Here is a 6,000-nt window from a genome sequence, read left to right on the forward strand (position 1 = left end):
TCCAATCAAAATATGGCTAACACAAATAATTCCTTGATAGTAATAACACTGAATGTCAACGGATTAAACTCACCTATCAAAAGATTCAGACTGGGACATTGGATAAGGAAATATGACCCATCCATATGCTGCCTACAAGAGACACATCTTAGACCCAGAGACGCATGGAGATTGAAAGTGAATGGCTGGAAAACAATCATACAAGCTAACAATAACCAAAAAAAGGCAGGAGTAGCTATATTAATATCAGACAAAATAGACTTTAAATGTGAAACAATTGTGAGAGACAAAGAAGGATACTACATTTTAGTGAAAGGGAAAATCTGTCAAGAAGATCGAACAATCATAAATATCTATGCCCCTAACAAGGGTGCCTCTAAATACGTCAGGCAAACGCTGGAAAAACAAAGTGAAAGAATAGATACATCTACAATTATAGTGGGGGATTTTAATACACCATTATCAACTCTGGACAGAACATCTCAAAAGAGAATCACCAAAGAAACAAAACATCTGAATAGTATATTAGAGGAGCTCGACCTAATAGACATATATAGATCGCTACACCCAAATACAGCAGGATATGCATTTTTCTCAAGCGCACATGGATCATTCTCCAAGATAGATCATATGCTAGGCCACAAAGAAAGGCTGAACGAATTCAGAAAGATTGAAATCATACAAAACATTATCTCTTACCACAGTGGAGTCAAGCTGGAGATTTGCAAGGGACAGAAGCCCAGATTTCACACCACGATTTGGAAATTAAACAGCACACTCTTAGAAAAACAGTGGGTCAAAGAGGAAATCTCAAAAGAAATCAATGACTACCTTGAAACAAATGATAATGATAACACAACATACCAAAATTTATGGGATGCAGCAAAAGCAGTACTGAGAGGGAAGTTTATAGCCATAAATTCATATATCAAAAAAGAAGAAAGAGCAAAAATTGAAGAACTAACTGCACATTTGAAGGAATTAGAAAAACAACAACAAAGTAACCCAACAGGAAGAAGAAGGAAGGAAATAACAAAGATAAGAGCAGAACTAAGTGAAATAGAAAATAAGAAAGCACTTGAACAGATAAACAAGACCAAGAGCTGGTTTTTTGAGAAGATTAACAAAATTGACAAACCTTTAGCAACACTAACAAAGAAAAATAGAGAGAAGATGCAAATACACAAAATAAGAAATGAGAAAGGCGATATCACCACTGACCCCACAGAAATAAAGACTATCATAAGAGGATATTTTGAAAAACTATATTCCAACAAAAATGACAATCTAGAGGAAATGGACAAATTCCTAGAAACACGTAAGCAGCCCATATTGACAAAAGAAGAAATTGATGATCTTAACAAACCAATCACAAGCAGAGAGATAGAATCAGTTATTAAAAATCTCCCAACTAAGAAGAGCCCAGGGTCAGATGGCTTCACAGGTGAATTCTACAAAACATTCCGGAAAGAACTGACACCAATCCTGCTGAAACTATTCCAAAACATCGAAACAGAAAGAACATTACCCAACTCCTTCTATGATGCCAACATTACCCTAGTACCAAAGCCAAACAAAGACATCACAAGAAAGGAAAATTACAGACCAATTTCTCTAATGAACCTAGACGCAAAAATACTTAACAAAATACTTGCTAATCGTATTCAACAACACATTAAACGTATTATACACCACGACCAAGTGGGATTCATCCCAGGAATGCAAGGATGGTTCAACATAAGAAAATCAATCAACGTAATACACCATATAAACAGATTGAAGGAAAAAAATCACATGATTATATCTATTGATGCAGAAAAAGCATTTGACAAAATACAGCACCCTTTCTTGATAAAAACACTCCAAATGATTGGAATACAAGGGAATTTTTTGAACATGATAAAGAGTATATATGAAAAACCTAAAGCCAATATTGTTTACAATGGAGAAATCCTAGACTCCTTCCCTCTAAACTCAGGAACAAGACAAGGATGCCCACTGTCTCCGCTCCTATTTAACATTGTCTTAGAAGTACTTGCTCGAGCACTGAGGCAAGAACCAGAAATAAAAGGCATTCAAATTGGAAAGGAAGAAGTCAAAATTTCATTATTTGCAGATGACATGATCCTATACATAGAAAACCCTGAGAGATCTACAACGAAGATTCTAGAACTCATAAATGAGTTTAGTAAAGTCGCAGGTTATAAGATCAATGCGCAAAAATCAGTAGCATTTCTGTACACCAATAATGAGCAAGATCAGGAGGAAATCAAGAAACAAATACCATTCACAATAGTAAATAAAAAAACCAAATACTTAGGAATAAATTTAACTAAAGAGGTAAAGAACTTATACACCGAGAACTATACAAGATTGTTCAAGGAAATCAAAGAAGACCTAAATAAATGGAAGACTATTCCTTGTTCATGGATAGGAAGACTAAACATTATTAAGATGTCTATCCTACCAAAACTGATCTACACATTCAATGCAATCCCAATAAAAATCAACGCAGCCTTCTTTAAGGAACTAGAAAAACTAACTATGAAGTTTATTTGGAAAGGAAAGAGACCCCGAATAGCCAAAGGCATACTGAAAAAGAAAAACGAAATTGGAGGAATCACACTACCTGACTTCAAAACATACTATAAAGCTACGGTGGTGAAAACAGCATGGTATTGGCATAAGGAGAGACACATAGACCAATGGAATCGAATTGAAAGCTCTGATATAGAACCTCACATATACAGCCACATAATATTCGATAAAGCCACCAAACCCTCTCAACTGGGAGAGAGTGGCCTATTCAACAAATGGTGTCTGGAGAACTGGATAGCCATATGTAGAAGAATGAAAGAGGATTACCATCTCACACCTTATACAAAGATCAACTCAAGATGGATCAAAGACCTAAATATAAGAGCCAAGACCATAAAAACCTTAGAAAGCAGTGTAGGGAAACATCTACAGGACCTTGTAATAGGAAATGAATTTATGAATATCTCACCAAAAGCACGAGCAGCAAAAGAACTAATAGATAAATGGGACTTCCTCAAAATTAAAGCCTTCTGCACCTCAAAGGAGTTTGTCAAGAAAGTAAAAAGGGAGCCCACACAGTGGGAGAAAATATTTGGCAATCATATATCTGATAAGAAACTTATAACTTGCATATATAAAGAACTCCTATATCTTGAAAATAAAAAGATAAACAACCCATTTAAAAAATGGGAAAAAGACTTAAACAGACACTTCTCCGAAGAAGAAATACAAATGGCAAAAAAGCACATGAAAAAATGTTCCAAATCTCTAGCTATCAGGGAAATGCAAATCAAAACTACAATGAGATACCATCTTACACCCATAAGATTGGCAGCTATGAAAAAAACAGAAGAATACAAGTGCTGGAGAGGATGTGAAGGAAGGGGAACACTCATCCACTGCTGGTGGGAATGCAGAAGGATCCAACCATTCTGGAGGACAGTATGGCGGTTTCTCAAAAAACTAGCCATAGATTTGCCATATGACCCAGCAATACCACTGCTGGGTATATACCCAGCAGAACTGAAAACAAGGACACAAACCGATATATGTACACCAATGTTCATAGCAGCATTGTTCACTATTGTCAAAAGTTGGAATCAACCCAAATGCCCATCAACAGATGAGTGGATCAATAAAATGTGGTATATACACACAATGGAATACTACTCGGCTGTAAGAACAAACACACTACAAACACACGTGATAACATGGATGAATCTTGAGAACCTTATGTTGAGTGAAGCAACTCAGGCATTGAAGGACAAATACTACATGACCTCAATGATATGAAATAAACAAGCTGCCCTAGATAGCAAGAGACTGAACGACAGGCTTACAGGAAATCGGAGGATGGAGGAAGGATATGAGCCGATGTCTGCAAGGGTGGAATTTAAGACGAGATGGTGGTAAGTATGAACACAAAGAAGAGATAAAAGGGGGGCAAGGGGTTGCCTTTGGTTGGGGCTTCACAGGTTTGAGGGTGGCTGGGGAGGGACGGATGGGTAACGTTGCCCAAAAGTGGGGGGAGGGAGGGGTAGCATACGAACACAGGAGAGGGTCAAGTGTTGGTGGAGAGTAAAATGCCAAGAAAATCATATCAAAATATAATAAAGAGGGTTACCTGTTTAGAATGCTCGGAGGGGAGGGTCTGATGCAGGACGGGCTCCTGGGGAATGTCTAAATGCTCATTCTGCCAGAGTGGGTGACACCATGGGGTAGAAACCCAAGTAGTGAGAGTGGGGGTGGACCCACATCCTGGGGTGGACTAATGCCATCAAATAGAGGGAACTGTATCCCTCAAGAGAAAGGGTGGCTCCCAGGGCATTGGTGCAGTTGAGCAAGTTAGGCCCTGAACACTATTCCATCTATCTCTGGAAGTGGCTCCTCAGGAAACGGAGGTTGGCTGTCACTGTGGGCACCAAGGTGGAAGGGAAAATGGACGTTAAATGTGTGGAACCAAAGTAAATGGGGGGTAAGAGAGGAGTTTCTTGAGAGTACACAAGGATGGATATAAAACATGTAATATTACACCATAACATATAGGAGATGACAGACTGATAATGTAAACCATAATGTAAAACATAGGATAACTAAAAATGTAAAGAACTGTGTATCCTAAAGTATGCACCATAATGTAAGCACAGATGTTACCTTGTTAGAAAGCTAATGTCTCAGACTCTGTACATCACTTTAAGTAAATATGATATGAATAGGGCGTAAGAGTATCACTGTGGAAGGGAAAAGGTTTTCTGGTGGATGTGTGGGAGTGCCGTACATTATATATATACATTGCTGTGGTCTAGGACTCCTGTGAAGAAAAGCTGAATAATTAGGGGGGAAAAAAAAAAAAAAGGAAAAAGATAGGATGTGGAATTTTTTCAAGTCAACATTCTTTATCTAAGTTCTTTATCTAACTTTATCCAAGTTCTTTATCTATCCTTTAAACCCATCACTATATGCCATTCCCTAGTAAGGGACAATGACATTATATTGGGCTTCAAATTTCGGGGAGTTCTGGATCACAGAGTGTTTCAACAATGGCAATGGAGGGATACTGGTATGGGATACCAATGACAGGTGATATATGGCTGACAGGGAGCTGTACAGAACATATGTCCAGGGTGCATGGTAATGTTTGGATATACTCATAGTGGCAACAATAAAAACCAAAGCAGGGGGGGTACTGGGTTCCTGGCCAGTGGTGCTCTGTCGTGGTCCCTAGGGGAGCAGCAACAGTCTCCCAGGTACAGTGGCGGGGACCGGGAGGGAGTGAGGGTTCAACAGTGAGCCCCTGATGCTAATGACTATGCTTATGAGCTGATAAACCTAAAATAAGAACAAGGCCTAGAGCAACATTGTGCCTGGGAATTTCCTCCTGTCAGCCTTCATGTTACTCAAATGTGGCCAGTCTCGAAGCCAAACTCAGAATGCCTTCCCCCCAGCGTGGGACATGACACCCGGGGATGAGCCTCCCTGGCAACGAGGGACCACTATCAACTACCAACTGATGATGCAACTGGAAAATGACCTTATATGGAAGGTTCAATGCGGATCAGCAGAATATCCACGTCTACATAAAATACCATGACTTTAAAATGCTGTTTGACCTAAAGTAAGGGGGAAATGAAAAGGAGAAATGAGTTTATATGGCTACGAGTTTCTAAAAAAGAGTCTGGAGGCTGGCAGAAGGATTGCCCTCATGCACAACTGAGCAGAGTCAGAGGGACAGATAAAGCAGATACAACCCCCAGATATTGGTTCCTTTGAGGGCTAAAGAGACCCATGGGAGTTATGGTCATGGCCGATGGGGTTAACTACCAGGGCAGATGGCCCCTCTTTGGAAATGGTGTTTATGTGTGATGAATCTGGACTCAGATGGGATCTCCCTTCATAAGACTTTCATGCTAATGTGCTGGAGGTGCAGTTAATGTTGGGGTTTAAGATATATTTAGGGGATTT

This window comes from Dasypus novemcinctus, chromosome 2 (genome assembly GCF_030445035.2).
Source record: "Dasypus novemcinctus isolate mDasNov1 chromosome 2, mDasNov1.1.hap2, whole genome shotgun sequence".
Classification (NCBI taxonomy): domain Eukaryota; kingdom Metazoa; phylum Chordata; class Mammalia; order Cingulata; family Dasypodidae; genus Dasypus; species Dasypus novemcinctus.